At 32.8% G+C, this 19361-nt stretch overlaps 1 protein-coding gene across 2 annotated transcripts in view; it reads right to left on the bottom strand.

Annotated features, from left to right (window-relative positions):
* LOC129799562 (orexin/Hypocretin receptor type 1-like) overlaps window positions 1-19361 on the bottom strand; it is a 158682-nt gene that overhangs the window by 129761 nt on the left and 9560 nt on the right. Inside the window, exon 1 of one of the 2 annotated variants that reach the window (XM_055843582.1) lies at window positions 16338-16749. The exons of the other annotated variant lie outside the window; for it this stretch is intronic. The gene's annotated coding sequence lies outside the window, so the exon portion shown is untranslated. Of the gene's footprint in view, window positions 1-16337; window positions 16750-19361 lie in introns of those variants that run through there. 2 annotated transcript variants of the gene reach the window in all.

Raw genomic sequence — 19361 nt, 5'->3', positions numbered from 1 at the left:
GTCGAAATGATTTTCGTTTGAAAAATTCATATTGAATATGTACCAAAGATACGGACGAATTTGACAACTTCCTGTTTGTAAGATTTTCTTTAATTCTAGCACTTAAGGAGGGCTTTTACCGATGGAATCTACTATGTCTGATCGGTGAGGACCGTTTATAAACATTAGAATTAAAAAAAAGTTTACGAACCAGGGTGGTAACATTAGGTCTGAAAAATGCGACCAGTTTTAGTGTAAATTTTTCCCTGTTTTCGAACACATTTCACGAGATATCTCCAAAACTACGTTGGTTGCCAATTTGGGGCTTTAAGTTGACTATTCTATATTAAATTGGCTTTCATTCTGTATTTGTATTATTTGCTAATTCATTCTACAATGACAGAAAACAGCTAATAAACTCAAAAGCTTTTTCGGCACGCTAGAAACATATAGGAAACATAGGAAACGTCATGCCCCTGTTACGAACAGTAGGGGGCCAAAGTTACCCACGGAGGACAAAATTACCCTCATCTATACGGTATTCAATTTCCAAGACGTATAACCCGTCCTTCTTGATTCCGTTTTTGCGACAAGGAATTAGACCACTTAATTATATAGAAATATGCTTATTCTTAGAAAATTTACAAAATCTTTTTAGAAACAAAACGTATTCTGCCTTGGGCGGTATTTAAGTTAAAACAAAAAATGATAATTTTTGCTACTTAAGGTAACAGTAGATTCGATTCTACTGCACCGATTAAATTTTTCATCGAGAGCAAGTTTGAAGTTCTTACAAGTAAAGAAAACTAATTAAAGTATAAGCACGGGAGCTCAAAAAGAAAAATTAATTGATTTATACTTTTCGGCCATCACGATAATATTGATCATAATTGAAATTCCTTATCTTTCGATCCGAAGTTGTCCTTTAAAATCACAGCTATCATAAGCTTTTCCAGTCTAAACACTGGTTTTATAACAGATATTGTTGAATTTCCAGAAGACTAGATGCTCCCAGTGGTTAACCTAGTAAATAATTCGAATCCTAAACAGTCTATTCTTAGTCACACTGCAATATTAATCTTCATTGACAACATAAATAGTCTGTGAAAAATAGATATTCTCAGAACTATTTATATGCAGACAGATTTAATCTATTTCACCTGGAGCTTGACCTCCAAAAACCCAACGAATTTCCCGGCTAAATTTGGATCAGTCACCAAAGAAATATAACCTCATAAATATACATTCACTTTGATTTTATCAGCAAAATTATCCTCACGGGCATTTATCTCCATCAAAATAGAATGAAAGATCAAATTTTTCAGCACTTTAATTAAATCTCTTGAGAATAATTTATTACCGTCAAATACATCCAAGTGAAATCTCTCAATTCACTCGCTCTGATTTTCTTTTACACTTCCCGGTTCACCACTTTGTAAAGTTTTTTCTTAAGATAACTTTTTTATCAATTCTCTGAGAAATGACAGAATCAGGTCATCCTTCGGTGATGGTTCTATTGCACCATCTGGAGAAAATTTTCACAAGTCCAGTCTTTTTTTTTGGCTGGGGGACAAAAAGAAAAAGTCAAGTAAATTACATCAAAACGAAATTTTCCACATGAGGAAAAATTGATGCATTTTTCATCTTTTCACAAACTATCAGTTCCTTATTGACATATCAGCATTAAAGAAGACAGGGAATTTTCTTAGCAGCTAAAACACTCATTCAGTGGATGATATCCATCACCGCGGATAGTTATATGTCTTTCTTTAAGAAGTGGCTAGAGATTGATGATAAATTCGTACAAGAGATTTACTTCTGAAAGCCCTCGAAAGGGAACAATTCACTCTATCCTTATAAATGACCACAAATTAACTCCAATGGCATTTGATAAATATATCCAACCCTATGTCAATGTTTGCATTCTCTATACAGAGAAGCTCTTAAACCTTCGTGGGAAAGGCATGAGAAATATATAGTTAAAAGTATCTACAAGTGAAGCGTAAAAAGCTACAGAAACTTCCTGAAATAGAAAGACGAAAGCTGCAGATTTTCTATTGTATTGAAAAAATCATCGCTTCATTCAGTTTGCCAATAAGCTTCACAGAAAAAAAAAGTCGAAGGGTTGCTAAAAAAAACTTTATTAATGTCATAAATTTAGATTTAGTGTCAGATTTAGATTGCAACGTATCCACTAACTGATATGCTCATTGACACGCAAATATACTCTGTGTTTCGATATTGAAATTCATGAAAGATTTCCTCGTTATCATGAACATCATTTTCCGCATAATCAACTTTTGACATTTTGTCATTTACAAATAATATACAGATTAATTGAAATTTTTTCTCGGAAACACAAAATTGACTAAAACTCGGAGAATATTATTTAAATAAATATGGCTCATTAATGTCAAAATTCGTTTGAAGTATTTTAATAAAATATTATCCCATGTATAATGAGAATTTCCAAATTATTATCTTGAAGGGGAAGTGGAGCACGTTTGAAATTGGGATATTTCCCATATGCTTCAATGGAACTGAGCCATATCATAATGTAATTTAACTTCTCAATCTATTTATGCACCTAAATTATATCATGACAAATCTTAATTTTATTTAAAATAGGTGAAAAATCCCAATTTCAAAAGTGCCCCACTCCCCCCTACATATTAATGTTTTCCTTTCTACACATTAGAAAGAAAGAATAATTTGCAGTGCACTCGAAATAGTAAGTCAAAGAATTGCGACAGGAAACAGCTCCTAGTTGACTACTCGAACTAGTAATTGGGAATGTTGGGAAAAGTGCCCATGCTTGATACCATTGGAAGCTTCGTAATGACTAAATTTTTCCTATGTGTCTCAATAAACGTGACTCCGCAATATATTTTAAAAACTGGCCACTTTTCTATACTTTTAAAATATGGTTGCGATGAGTCACATATATATTGTTGAAACATAGAAAATTTAGTCATTACGAAGCTTCCAATGATATCAAGCATGGGCACTTTCCCCTATAATAAAAGTAATTTCGCACTGTTCATTTAAAGTTTTCTTTTTTCATTTTCTAATTTCTTGTGTTTATCTCCTAGTTGATATCTCTAACCGTTTGGCCTGTATGTCTGTCAAAAGCTGAACGAGCAGATGGACAAACAGTTTGATTATCATATCATTTCTTGTGAGTTCTCTAATTAGAAGATTATATTATAAAAATTAAATAGATCCCCAGGGAATGGAAGAGGGAAATTTTAAGTAATCCAGAAGTAGAGGGATTAAAATTAATTAGACAATGTCGTTCTCTTTGTAAAGTTTAAGAAACAAAAACAAATTGAAAATGATACTTAATACTAGATCCTCAAATTGAAATCCGCCGTTCACAAATATGTGGTCGGTAGCTGCACGTGTAGCTGGCCCACATGTGTGATTTTTGTTTATTTTGAAAGTTGGTTACCTGTCAACCCTGTCAATAATGGCCAGTCACAATACCGCCAGATATCACAATTCAAAAAAAATGTCAACTGAAAAAATATCAAGTTTTGAACCCAAAGGCAACATTTGTTTGCAAAAAAAATTGCGAAAAAATAAGTAAAGGCCATCATTATGGTCACAGAGAATATGTGCTATCGAAAATCACCCCTGAAAATTGATTAAATTCTTCAGAAATGTTGATTCCAACATAAAGGACCGAAAGACCAAAAACAATTAATGGCGCCTATCTGTATGCATTTCTTGATAAAGAATATTAAATTAGTAAAAATAAAAAAAGCATTTTCTGTAAAATATTTTCAAGGGTTTCAAAATCAGACAAAAATTCAAAAATCCACTTTTACAATTTTGTCTTTGCGGCATGAAACTTTTAAATTTGTAAATGAAATTTATAAAGTTTCATAGCATTTTTAGATCTGCTTTAAAAATTCAGCTATTATCTAAATGAGTCCGAAACGCATTTCAATTTAGATTGCTTTAATATTAAAGTAATTAACTGAATTATGCTTAGATAAGCTTAAACTTAAAAAAAAATGTAAAAACTTCATGATGCTCGTAAAATTAACGAAGTAACAAAAATAGGAAGAACAGAAAAGACAAAGATTGAGATTAATTGCACTAAATCCACATCTAATTCTGCACGAGTATTTTCAAACTGGAGCACATCACCCCTTGCAACAAAACAGAAAAGTTGTGCAACATGAGTGAAAAGAGAATGAAAGTGTCTCCCGAAATGCATGAGTGAATTAGAGACAATTCACTGGAGAAAATTCCATCTGGAGTCGATGAGAAATTGACTTCCTCTTCAACATTGACAAAAATTCAATTAAGTGCCCCTCTTTGGTCTCTTCCGGAGTTTTTTTTTGCTCTCGACCACGACATGAATTTCATCGATTGTCGATTATTGGATATAGGGAACAGAGGCAATGATATTAAAAAAAATCCCAATATTTCCCTCTTCACGATATTAAATTGTAACTCAATTTTTGCGTAGAAATGCTGTCTGCAGGCAAATATTATCCTCCTTCATAACTAGCAAATGAATTCTGCGACGCAGACATAGAATATGGAAATAAATCATACACTGAGAAAAAAAACTATCTGCCGTTCGTATTTCTATGTCGTTTGCCAGGTCCACAGGCTTAATAGAATAATATATGGACTAGGTAATTAAAGAACCCCACATAAATGAAACCCTTGGTAATCAAATTTTTATTCTGATATCTTTGATCAGAATATGATTCTGATATCTTAGTTTTTACCGTGTAATGGTAAAAACTTTTGGACACTGACCAAAATATTGGAACAAGTTTTCCGTGGAACAATTTTTTTTTGGAATCAATTTGTATCTAGAGAAGATATTTGTTTTTTCCAAAAAGCTTTCTTTACAGTTTTGAGTTGATTTCGTTTTATACAAATTTGTTCCTGAAATTTGGAATAGAATTTGTTGCACTCGGCTGTTTTGTTCCCACTGTCAGGAACAAGTTGGTACATTTTTTATAACAATATTATTCCTACATCTGTAACATATTTGTTCCAAGAATTTTCGGTGTCCGTGGACGAGGTAATTTATGGAACGAAATTGTTACTCATATGGGGAATGTTTTTGTTCCCATTGTCGGGAACAAATTCGTGTAAAAGATTTCGTCTTACAGTTAAGGCCTATACTTCAGTCGAGATGGATTTCGCTGGCTAAAGTTCATAAGGAACATCAAATAAAAATCAACTTAAGAGTGTTTTATACAGACGCGTGCATGCCGAAATCATATGCGAGTGCTGGCAGCAGGAGGGGAAGGGAATCTCGAATTAAAAAAGTGGAACCATGTAGCACGAAAATTGCTACAGATTTTTCCCTTTCTGTCGAACAGCCACTTTGGCTTGACAGGGGGTTTTCTCTCTCTCTCGCACATGGTCTGGCCAATTGATTCTTCAATCTTGGTTTTGTATTCACATATTATTGTAAATAACTATGACCTATGAGAGAGATAATAATTAAATGAATGAATTTGGCATCCTACTCGCTTCTTTGGTGACCGCTGACTGAAGTGTGAGAGGAGGAATACGATTTTATACTAGACGAGCTATTTTTTGGAATAAATTTGTTACTAATATTGGGTATCTGTTTGTTTCTCCTAGAAGGTACAAATTTATTCCAAAAATTTTCGGTGTCCGTGAACGAGCTACGTTTTAAAACAAATTCGTTACTAGTATATATTATATTTTTGAATCTCATAAAATGAACAAGATTGTGCCAAAAATTATGGTGTCCGTGTAAGAGCTAATTTTTGGAACAAATATGTGCCGATTTTTTTTACTGTGTAGTCTAACGATTTGTTTTTTTTTTCAATTTTGTTTTAAGAGTAAGCTCCATTTTTTTAAATCGACACTGAAAATATTTTGCATTTCGGAATATGTCTCCTCCGTGTATTCAATTATTCTGTGTTGAATTGCGAATTCATATGAATTTTTCGGACCCATCAATATTCCTAATTCCGGAGACCCCCTGTAGATTTAATTGAACTTACGAATTTGAGCACAATGAAAATCTGGGACACTTTGCCATCTCTTTCTCTAAGATTATCATATTACTATGATGATTTTATTTTTCTCTAAATCCACAGAGTTTAGATTGAAGCTGTCTTAAGTACAAAGTTACTAAATCTTCATCATCTCCATCATGATGTCTCTATAACTTCCTTCCCCGGGATAATTTTAAGTCTTTCTAATCCTATTCCTAGAAAGCTTTTTTCTGCCAAAAGGAAGCTCTTAAGAGGGGAATGCTCCCTCTTTTAGCCTCAAAATCCACGTGATAATTCCCCATTTTTGGAACCTGAGAGAGTCAAAGTGTCGAGAAAATTCTAGTTGATGGAAATTTCGTTGGGGTGTATGAAGGCGAGACAGGGAGATTAATTCAGTGAAGTATGAAAAGCAATTTATTCCCTGCTCCTCCATGTGACATTCGCGAGTGATTTCTTGAGTGCGTCATGAAATTCAGGGATACTTTGCTTGCCAAAGTACAATTGGCAAATGGGTGAGATTTCATTTCCCTTCTCTACTTATAGGGAATGACTATCGAGAAATAGGGTATGTATATACATATGTATATATTAATTCCCATCAATGACTTTACAAACCACATAGCAAAACACCAAGTTAGACCACAATAATCCAAAGTCAAGCTAAAATCGTCGATAGTTGTTGAAGATGAAGCAACAATATGATCTAAATTTAGTCATCTCAAGTTTTCACCTGAAACCCTGCCAATCTCCCAAGAGCTTTTCAGTAGTCATTTAAGCACGAAGTACATGTTAAGGAGTCTCTGGAAAATCAATTAAGAGTGTGATCCAAAACTGATGATGATGACTATTGGAATGAGTCACAAATGTCACAGATCGAGAGGTTCTGAGAAGTACTTGACACTCTTCCCAAGGCATGACAAAAGTTTTGCTGTATCTGCAGTAACTAAAGGGAATGGGAAAAGCTCATGATCATACTAATTGGGGATAATGAGGGATAAATTTTTGAGGGTTGAAACATTTTCCTTTCACCATCAAACTTTTTAGACTATCACTCTCATTATCCCACCCATAGTCTCTCTGTCATCCCTTTAAAAAAAGAACCCTTAATGTGCAAAAGTCGATAGTCTGAGGGACATCCAATTAAATATAAATTATTATACATCCTTTGTCTAGCAATATGTTGCGATTGTTTTGCATTTAAGGATAATTAAAGTAGGAAGAGGTATAAAATTAATTATACAACTCCCTAATTTTTAACAAAAGGGCTACCAGAAGAATCACAATGAAAGTGAAATAAAGCTTTTGTACACCACTGGACACTATAAAATTAAAATTATAGCACTTCCTCAACATTAGCTTTTTCTTCCTCATGAACTATACTTATTCCATAATGATGATTCGCACAAGTTTCCTTAACAAAAGAATCAAAATAACAAAAGAATCTTCACTATGAATTATTCACCATAACTACAAAGTTTCATCACATTTTACCTTTAACACTATACCACAATTGTGTGGGAAATTTTATGGAAAATTTTCATCCTTTGAAGACATATCATTTCACACATTTCAAATTAATACTTCGTGATATATCAATTACAATGAATCTATTTTGAGTGAATATTTATATGGAAGTGATTATTGTATAGGCAAAAGAGCATATTTTAAAAATTAAATGATGTTACCAAATGGATTTTAAACACCCCCTGGTTCAATTTAATTTTCTCCGAAAATTAGAAATAGGTATTAAATTTTAAGAACGTCTCAAAATTTTAATACCAATATTAGAACATATAAGAGTTAATAAGGTGAATAGTATATATACATAATATAATGTAAATTAATTTTCATGAAATGTTCTCTACATAAATGACGTCTCTTGAATTTTCGTGACGTTGTAGGAGTTCGTAAGCCTCAAGTTCATATATCAAAACGATTAGAACTGAAGCGCTTCCTTTGAAATCTTTAACTCAAACACTTGTTTGAAACTGCAGAAAGGCAATTCCCCAACAAAATGTTCTTGGATGATGAGAAAATGAACTCCATAGGGATGACTCAGGCTTATAAGTACAGAAGTGATAGAGTTTCCCTTATAAATATAGAAAATACACTAATTTTTCCTCTCTCCTACTCTATCAATTCAAAGAAAAAGAATCTAATATCATTTATTAGAAGTTTTAGGGTAAGGTAAAGTACCCTATTGGCCACCAAAATAGTTTTTCAAGTAATTCGATGGAATTGGGCACTTACTCTAATAGAAATATCCAAAAATAAGTAACTAGATAAGCTTTCCAACAAATAATACCATGGATAATAGGAAAGATGAGAACCTCAAGGGGCCAAGTACAGGAAGACTTCTTTAGTAAATCTAAACTTATTATATCTGTAAAAAAAACCCAGATAAGCTTATGATAGCCTGGATTTTTTTACAGAAAACTAGGAATGTTTCAACTCGAGGAGCTTGCAACTCGCAATGAGTGCGAATTCGATTCTATAAGCTAAACTTTGGGGGTCGCGTCGAGCAAACTATTTTCAGCGGCCGAAATGGATAAAATTGGTTTAACGCGATTTTTTACTCAAAAACAAAAACGATTGAATTTTCACTCATTCCAAGTTGCAAACACCCCGATTTGTCAGTAAAAAATCTCAGCTACCATAAGCTTATCTGGGCTTATCACTTATCATTGTCTATTTCAAATAGTTCAAGTACAGAAGGCCAACTACAGAAAAAGAGAGTTTATTGAAATCGATAAATAAACATTAGAGATAGAGTCCGGTCAATTCTCGCATAGTAAGGGTCGAAGTATATTGAGGTGGAGTGAGTATGGATGCAATCCATATTTGAGACGCTCAGAGCAAAAGTGGACCGTTTTAATAGGGAAATGCATACGAAGGAGACCACGTTTGCTCTGAGCGTCTCATTTTTGGAAAGGCCTCAATCTCAGATACAATATAATAAAATTTCACCGAAATAGGCTAATAAACAACTAAAATATAGTCCAGTCAAGTTATTTTTGTTTATTATTCCAATGAACCTGGGTTAGGGCAAAGTATTACACATGCTTGGAAAGGTTTCGACCTTAACCATAATATAAGTAAAATTTTAAAGAAATTGAAAATGGGGATTTCGAAGTATTTGACATAAAATTTTAGGAAATCCATTTTTTTTATTCTAGTTCCCTTAACGGAAATAATTCTGTGTCAAACCGCCCAAATGGTGACATCGTCCCAGAAAGTGTTTTATGAAGTCCAAGTGTATGTAATTGTTCAAGTAATTCCCCAGAAACCTGATAAGAGCTTCCCCATACCTACCCATACCTGAGGAAGGAGACAACCAATCTCCGAAACGTCGTAGCAGGAGGAAATAGAGAAGTTTTTAAAAAGGTCTATACCGTGTTTCTTGACTCAAAAAAAGGTAATAATGATAATAATAATAATAGTAGTAGCACAACGTTCCATAGAGGAACTAGGCCTTCCCACAAGGGGAGTTCAGGACATCCATTATTATTTTTTCTTATACAGGGATAGGGTTGTCAGTCCCATGCCCGTGGAATCAAGTGCAGTGAAGCTCACTGGATGCAATCCGAACACCTTTAACGCCAGAAAAATTCCTGGTGACCTAAAGGGGATTCGAACCCGGGACACTTGCATCATAGAGCGAGTGCTCTACCACTTGACTCATTGAATGCCCTGCCCTTAACAGTGGTCGTATGAAACTGGTTGTGACGTTTAACGAAAGCTTTTCAAAACAACAGAATTAAATTCTGCCAATTAGTACCGGAGCTAGAGCCATTTTAATTTGACTCCTAGCTCCCTTCAGGAGGATCAGTTATGTTATCAAGGACTTGCTTACGTTACATCTTTTTGGCAATGAAAGGAGGGACGAAACATTCTAACTTTCCAGAATGGTCGAGCTGATTGGAACTTAACGAAATTTTTCAAAGAATCATAGTAATTAGTAAATAATGTTATTCAGAAAATATATGCGGGATTCCAAGACCTTTGTAACGAGCCCAAACATGATCGCATTCGGTTAATAAACAAGTACAGTAAAACTGTTTACTCTTGACTTTGAAAATCTTAAAAGTCGTCATGAAAACTAAATCAAGGACGCTTTTAAACATGGACGAAATGCCCTTCTAGATATCCTTACAACTGATATCTCCAGAAAAATGACAAAAAAAATTGTTTCAATAATCGAATAAGCAATAAAAAAAAATAAAAAAAACCTGCATTTAATTCAGAAAATTTAGAATAGTAAATGTATACACTCTCTGTCAACTATCTCTGTTGCTGTCGAGTTAAACGTAATACGGGTTTCAGACCTAGGACTTATTAGTCTTAGTTTCTACAATTTATTGTTATTTATAATTTCCAGACCTTCGGGAACTGAACTAAGCTTCTAGGTTGAAGATCGCCTAATATGCTTTTCAAACTAGAGATTTAGCCCTATTCACGAAGGTTTCAAAATTCTAAAAGCAATTTTTAGTGGTTTTCAAAAAATGCATCATTTTTCCTTAATATCCAACTCTGAGTTAAATTTCTGCCAAAACTTTTTATTAGTAAGTAAGAAATTTAAGAAATTAAGCCGTAATGACTAAACTTTTTTATCTGAATCTGAAGCCCGTATAAAGGCAAATAACAATGAAATAATAAAAGTTGCCTCCAAGAAACATGTTTTTGTTTCAGATGTTGAAAATTCACTAGAATTGCATAAGTATTTTGACAACTTTCCAATAACATCAATTTAAACTTAAATCTAATAAAAGACTTCTTTGCATCATATCGATTATTTTACCTTGGACTTAAGCCAAAAAACCCGTTTACTCATTAGCCCTTTGAACGCATTTAGTAACATTTTTAAACAGGAGAAGTAGGGCTACATTATACTGCAGCTACATTGCTATACGATTTTTTTTAATCTTTTTTTTTTCTAAGAGAAGATGGGCCTTATCATAATTTTAATTTAGTTCCACAGTGCTTTTGTAGAAATAAATTGCATTACGTTAAAGCTCAATTTCTTTTAAAAAATTGCGAAAAAATATTTTATATATCAATGTAGCCCCAGCGCATTGAAAAGTTCTACTTGCTGCTACATAGAAAATTATAAATGACTTCGAATATAGTAAATTTGATTATGAATTCTATTCAAAATCGATAAAATAATAAAAAAAAATATATTTTTTTAAATTTATTAAAACTGAATTGTATTTCTTTTTCAAAAAAATCTGGAATGAATAGATATTTCAGTTCATAGGGCATGACATGAATTGGTCATAAATAGGCTTAAACCTGAGCTTTAAAATTCATCATAGTTTTGATGTTTCACTGATTTTGTGATTGCAATTGCAATTAATTGTAATGATAATTAAAATATTATAAAAAGTCTATTGTCTCAACTGATAAAAACCTAAATATAAATTCAATTTACGTACTCCTAATCGAAATTAGACATGAGGTTTATTTAAGAAATACTCGTAAGTTTAGCAAACTTTCTGTGTAAATGTTTGATAAAAGTTCTACTGCCAATCTAGTACATAAATTTCTCCCTAATTTATTGGGCAATTAATGATGTGTAAGACCATTTGAATACTAAGCAACATATTTAGAAACTTCCACATACTTGTTCTATGCGGGATTTGAAGAAATTCCAATTTATTTAAGAACTTCTGACATCTCTAGAGGTTTTCTGGTAAGTAAAACGTGGTATTTAAAGTTTTAAACTGATAAGACAGACAATAAAACGCTTAAGGCTTAAATTGCTGCAGGAATTTCTAAGCAACTATCTTCTATTTAATTAAGTCAATTTGTATATCCAACTTCTCTAACTTTCACTTTCACAGAGAACACGATGAAGGAATGCTATTTCTAGGTGAACCCCGTAGAGTGGTCACAATAGCTCAAAGGGATTCCTAAGATTCCAGCAAAAATAAAAAATAATAAGAGCCCTTGCATGGAATGAAAATGTGTGGAAAAATGCTTGTAGGGCTCAACTTCGTAAAATCGCAATTTGTGGCACTTTGCGATGTCTTTTATCCACTTCACACTTGTGTGAAAAGCCCTAAACACGATTACAATGAAGAAGTTAAAAGCCTATCGTGAAAATTCTACTGTAATCCCCTCTTTTTCTGAATTTCCATCATATATAGAGAGAGCTCATATGAAAATCCTCAACACGAACTTGTATGGGAAAATACGCAAGTGGGTATCCAGATTTATCCTCAAAATAGCAAATGTGAAAGAACCAAACCGAAAAAAATCAAATACGTTCATTGTAACAAATCTCCTTTGTCGACCAGTTGCACTAGGCGAAAAATGGACTTAGTACAATTATAAGTGCACGTCACATAATTAAATAAATCTTCGTAAACCGTATTTTTAAAAGAACTGCCAAAAAGTGTAACTCGGAAAAATACTAGAGAAAAGATAAGTATAGAATAATTAGTATACAATTCCTGCAATCTTTCTTCTGAAATTTTTTTTAGCACTTTACTGTTCTCAAATGCTTCTGCATTATCGACTTTTCTTTGTGTTGGTTTCTGTCCCGACTATTTTTCCCAGTCTTCTCCCCATATACAAAATCCACCAAAAAATGTAATGAATAAATGTTCATTTTTTATTGGTATTTCACCATATAGCATCTTTCTAAGGAGTTAGTAAAGTGGATCCAAAAATCGAAATGAAATCAATTTTCCTCAAATTCATTTACTTCTTTTATCACTCTTCACTGTGTTAAGAAAATTTTATTAACAATCCTTAAAGCCGCGATGAATTTTTTAGTCAACAATAGTTGCAACAATCATTTTCTACGTCGAGTAGAAATGTAAAATTTAAGACTTCATGCTAAGAAATACTTCTTGATTTTCTTTTTGATATCTCTACTATGGGTCATTACAAAAAGCGTGATCTTTCACAAAAGAAAGTTGATATTATCCTCTATTTTTAGTGGGTATCACAGTAACAGGCATCAAAGTGATAAAGAGAAACAACGCCATAAATACAGAATTTTAAGAGTTCGAGCTGTGCGTGAATAACCAATGACGTGCACATTCAGTGTATTCTGTTTTAGAAAAATCAATTAAAAATACCTTCAAACATTTTATACAAGTTGCTATTCCGTATAATTCTTCCAATGGCTACAATGTCTTCTAAAATTATGCCGAAATTAGGGGTGTGATTCTATGCTATACATTACGATATTTTCGCACAAACCTATCAGACTTGTACTTTATTTGCATATTTTAGTTTGTGTAGGTAAGGGCGAATTAAAAAAAAATAAACGTTAAAGACTAAGTTTATAAAGAGGCTACACTGAGAAAAAAGAGGGTGCGATTAACATTTTTTCCTCATAACTTTAACACTTTTTAGGTGTAAAAATATATCAACATTTTTTAATGTTAAATTTACACCTTTTTAAGGATAAAATTGACATGAAAAAGGGTAACTTTAACCCCCAATACACTAAAAAAGGGTAATATTTACACCGATTTTGGATCAACACTGCAGGGTAAAATTAACATTTCCGGAATGTTATTTTAACTTTTTCGGATTTCTCTCAGTGTAGGATGCAATGGATTGGGAATCCTCCCTGAATTGGAATTTTAAAATTTTCTCATCCGTTGCAGATGGGTTAATATAAAAAGATCACGAAGAAATACAATCTACAATCTATATATTTAAGAGTACTTCCTTGTGATCTTATTTTTAATTTTTTTTAAAGTGAAGAAAATCTCAAAATTCTAATTTAAGTGCGATTCAATATGAGTGTACTTACAAGTGAAATTTGATTTGGTTAATTGAAGTCTCTATTTGCATGTTCGAAAATTTAAACTCAATTTCGAATTTTTAAACTAAAATTTTCGTAAAGGATGGGAAAAATTTATAAGATATCACACAAAAGGTTGCCAAAAGGGTTACTCAGTAAGTAAGAAGTGCTTTAGTAAAGGAAAAGGAACAGTAAGAATCGTTGCCTTATCTTTCTTCTCACAAAAAAGTGAAGACTGACACATTTTGATACTGAAGTACAGTAGACTCTCAAATTCGAGCATTTGGGACCAAAATGTCACCCGAATTAGAAAGAAATTCGGGCGACAAATTTTTTGAAATGCAACGATTTTTTATTTATTTGCATACACATATTGAGTTAAAATTCTCATATTTATGGTAAATTTCATGAAAACCCCTTAATAATGCAAAAACATATCAGAACTAAGACAAACCACGGCAAATTTGAGCATGTTTGCTTCATTTGATAATCGTAATCGGACTTGAAAAATGTCACCAAACTTTTTTCAAATTCAACTGCTGCCCGAAATAAAAAGTAGCCCGATCTTAAAAGAACCGAATTAGCGAGAGTCTACTGTACTTCGAAATTTGAATAGGAAATACTTCAGCTATTTTTAGGAATTAAAAAGAAGCAAAATCTTTTTTTTTTTTTTTTGATTTTTCAAATCGATCTTCGAATTTCTAAAACTTCACTTGTGAATGGTAAAAATTTCTCGTCCATGTTCGAGAAATTCAAACCCAATTTCGAATTTTCAAATTTATTTTCGCACAAAATTAGGAAAATTTATAGAAGAATACACTTATGAACTGTGAAAAGAGTTGCTGAATATTAGGATAATTGTAGGGAACTTAATTTTTCCACAAATTAAAGTAAAAACTAACACATGTTGACACTCGATACACTTCGTATTTCGAACAAGCAATACTTCAGTCACACCACAGATTAAACGAGAAGTAAAAATGTTTTTTCTTTGCTTTTAGAAACGGATCTCCGCATGTACTTTCTCTTAGGGAAGCACCAACTGTGAGCACTTAGGTTACGTGACAGTTACAGCAGAAAATGACACTGTTAAAAATAAAAGGATCAAATTGATCCAAATCTGATCATTTTGCAAAGGATGGATCAAATTAACATGTTCTATTATGATAAATATGCATTCAAAGTTTGAAAAATGGTTACATTCTTCAGAGATACTCTCGCGTCCTAGACCGACGTAAATATCAAACATGTTTGATGGAGTTTATCCGGAAAACCGGCTAACTAGACACACTCTACTCTTGATAGGGTAAATTTTTAGAGAATGCATGATGGGCCTAAGAGAGAGGCCTTGATACAGCGGTCACCTTTGACCGCTACTTCTTATAAATCCAAATTTAAACATCATAATCAAACAAAAGTCGAAATATTTGAGGTTATGTCTTTTAAAAGATGATTTTTATTATTAAATCAAGAGTTCTAGAAACTCTAAATATATTTTGCAAAATCGTTCATTTGTGTTATTAATCATAAAATTCAATTGAAAAGAATCGAAAATATCATATTTCGAACATCGAAAACTTTAAAATGTAATATCTTTCTGTTAAACTCTAAGGTAACGTGTAAGACTTTTTTGGCAATATCTCAGCCTACTCTAAAAAAAAAAAGTTTTGTTAAATGAACAAATGGATTTCGTACAAATTTTGTCAAAAGGATGTTATTAACCAATTTGACAAAACTTTTTCTCGCATTTTATATAGGAAAACACCCTTTTGACAAACTTTTAACAAGATCCAGGTGGCCGCCGATTTGACAAAACTCTTTCCTATTCTTTATGGAAGAACATCCTTTTCACAAACTTGTCTTGTTAATTTGGCAAAACTTTTTTTTTTCAGAGTAGACTATATCACTGAAACATTTAGGCTGCACTGCACAATATGGATTTTGAGAAAAAATAATTTAAAATCTTAAACCATTTTTGCGCCACCAGTGCTGAATCTTTGAACTCTCAGTATTGAGTTATAGAAAAAAAGAATTCTTCAAAAAATACCAGAAGTAATTTGGGGTGAAGAAAGAAAGGATAATGCTTTAGTTGTTAAGCACGAAAATACCGATAATTAAGAACGTTTTTAGTCATTCATATATTCTGAACTAGAACATTGCGAAAAGCACATTGACAAACTTTGAGACAATTTTACTAATTATATTACGAGATATTGTTCTGAATTTTCTCCTGTGATGAAAGGGAATCCTAAAGTCCCTTTTTCGACAAATTTAAGAACTTGGCATTTTCTTCTATACGGAAGATTCATGTCTAACTTTTTAATGACGAAACCTTCAAATTAACCCATATATATTTATAATTTTCTTAATAAACACTTTCAATTCATTTTTTTGCGTATAACATTTCAAAAGTTGCTGAAGGAAATTGAGCGTAAAAAATCTTCCTCAACCCAATGCCAATCAATCTTCTAATTAATTAGGGTGAAAAGTTCTCATAAAGGAACCTCAAGTTTTATGTGGATAATTAGTGAAAAAAGAATGGGTTTGCTAACACAAAAAAATATACCATCTTATCAATATAATCACACCTCGCTTTTACGGTGATATAGAAAAAGTTTTCTCTGGCTAACTTGTTGATGAAAGAACCTTTAACTTTGAAGTATTAATCTCACATTTTCTTATACAAAGTTACAGCAATAACAACCCACTTCACTGAGGATAAACTTGAGACCTCTTCTCTCTTGAGACTCAAATACGGAAAATTGTTAAATATATTCCAAGTTCGTCTCTTGTGACTTGTTTAAATGAAATATCACGACTCTGAGAAGACGTTTCGCACTATTAGGATTGTTACTCGAGCATATTTGACGATCAATTTCAATCTCTTAGCATTTTTTCTTCCACTTGTGATGTTTTCACCAAGAAATCGCGATTGAAACTGGTCGAAAAGATGCCACAAAGTCTGTCATTTGCCAATGTTAAACCACATATGAGCGGAGTTGGAGCAAAACTGAGATGTTAATTTGAATTTTTGAATTTTCTTCTTCACCCACAAGCGCGGGAAATTGAGAAAGAGGGGGACTTATTCCATTGCGCAATCTCACCATTTTCCTAAGGAGGAGAATAGGAGAACCGCTCTATCATTTCTGAATTTTTCCTCCCACCTACGCTAACACAGTATAGGTTATTTTTTGCACCACTAAAGAGCAACTTGTTGCACGTCACAGTGATAAGAATTACACATTTGTTAATGTATACGCTTAGTTATTCTTCCGCAGAGCAATGGTATTACAATTTCACACATAAAAATATACTTTTTTTTAAGAATAGGGAAAAGGACGTTACCTTCGGACGATTTAAGCTACGGAAAACTCATTCTGGATTTCAGTCATAGCTTTTTTCTGGAAATTTGAGGCATTAAACAAGCTATTTAAATATAATATTATAATGGGTCAAATTCATTTAAAACACATTGAAAAATATGAATTGTTCGAAACTTGAATCGTCCAAAGGTAGCACGCTTTCCCCTTTTGTAAAAAAAAATGTGATTCTGATTTGATATAAAACTCACATGATTTATTTCCGTTGACTCGTCAATCTTACAAGAAAATTAAAAGATACGAAATTTTCTCTGGTAGTAAATGTCTTCGGAAATTTACATCAATTTATTGAGTTATTTTTATTATCAAATGCCATCGAGAAAATAGAATACAGAGTTTTTAGAACTTTATCCGCGTTAGCAAATTTTATTATTCTACATAACACGAATAATAACCAAAAAATAATAATATTTTGGTGGGAAAAAACTTTTATATTTTCGGAAAAGGATTAATAGAATTACAAGAATGAAAGAGTCCGAATGTTAAGAGCTGAAGTTTCCTCAAAACGAAAGACATTCGAAGACCGTTTCCAAAGCCAAAGAATATACATTTTACTTCTCGTTTCATCTTTTGCATTTTGACTTATGGCAGAGTTTTGCCTAAGGTCTTGCTTGGCTTAAAAGTAAATCTGTATGCTCAGAGGCAGTGTTTCTGTCAGTGTTTTGACATCTAGATTGTTTCGCAAGATGGCTCAAACTTCGAATTTCAAAAAAGTTTTGAGTGTCAACTGTCAATAAGTGTCTTTAAACCTTTAAGGGCAAGAGGGTTAAAAATTGGAGGTCAGAAAAAACCACTTTTTCTGACTTTTTAGAGCATAACATGACTTTAGGAGACCGTAGGAAAAATTTCATTTTTGGGTCACCGGTGACCCAATCGTCCTTAAAGGGTTACTGTAGGGCTGAGCAAGAAGCACCGAATAAACGTTAAAATATGTTTGTCCAGGTAGCATTTTGATCAATGACGTATAATATTCATTTGACATTTGTTCGGTTTAAAACGGTTCTTGCTCACCTTTGCTTTAGTGAGTAGAATGACTTTACTGTGAGGTAAATCAAAAACAATCTAATATTAATATTGAAATTCGTCACATAATCGATGAGCAACACCTACAATCCCTACAATTGTTTCCTATTTTTGAATATTGCGCAAAAATTTAGCGTGAATTTCGAAATTTAGTGCAAGTTTTTCGAATTGACGACATTTTGTTCCTTTTATGCGAAACCTTTTTGAGAATCAAATTCCAGCTGTAAGCACCCAAAATAGCTGTGTATTTGCACAAAATATCAAATATGCTCGAAAAAGTGAAATATAACTTCGAATTTTCATAGCAAAGCATACGCAGTGCTTTATAAAAAAAAATTATGTAATAAAACCATAGGAAGCTGTTAGAGGAATTACTTAGTCTGCGCATTCATATAGCTGGAATTTGCCTGACAGAAAAACAATTCGGAGATATGTTTTGAAAATTAAAGACATTTTATTTACCATGCATGTTGTCTTTGAATTTCTAAGAAATTTGAACGAGTACCTAGAAATCATCACGAACTAATTATTATAAATATGGATAAATATAAGTATTATTCCAAACACAGTAATGCCTTAGGTACACTTACGACTTAAGCCGAGATCCGAATTAACGAAATTACAATCAAAGTTATGATTTAACTAAATTCTTGTCAGTTTCTCACTAACTAATGTCAAGCGTGCTAATCTGGGCGTTTCGCTAAGTCGATCGTTTATGACTAAGCTTCTACGCTAACTAGATAATCCACTTAAAATAATGTTTTTATTTTTATTTCCGTAATATAGTCACTACAGTAACATAATATAACTATTCGACTTTGAGAAAAAGCAAAACTAATATCTTTATTGATGGCAGGCCAACGACGCTTGCGAAAGAACAAGAAGAAGAACTTGTCATGTGGATTCTGGGATATGCGGATGGTTGGCATCCCATCGTCAAGGAACAAATCACTGCGAGATCATCAAATTCAAAACTATTTTACTGTTGGAAAGCCTGAAGATCTCACGGAATAGTTTCAGAATTGTCAATACTTCACAGAACACGATCTACTGACCATTTCACCAGACCGGGTTTTTAATTTCGATGAAAGTGCCTTTTTCTTGACACCAGAAGATGGAAATGTATTAGCCAGGAAAGGTTCACGTGTTGTGCCAGCTCTTAAAAATTTTGGACCGAAGGAATGTGCCACAACTTATTCTGCTACTGGC

The sequence above is a fragment of the Phlebotomus papatasi genome, chromosome 1 (genome assembly GCF_024763615.1).
Source record: "Phlebotomus papatasi isolate M1 chromosome 1, Ppap_2.1, whole genome shotgun sequence".
In the NCBI taxonomy this organism is placed as follows: domain Eukaryota; kingdom Metazoa; phylum Arthropoda; class Insecta; order Diptera; family Psychodidae; genus Phlebotomus; species Phlebotomus papatasi.
Note: the sequence above shows the minus strand (reverse complement) of the source record. Positions and strands in the feature narration are given on the sequence as shown.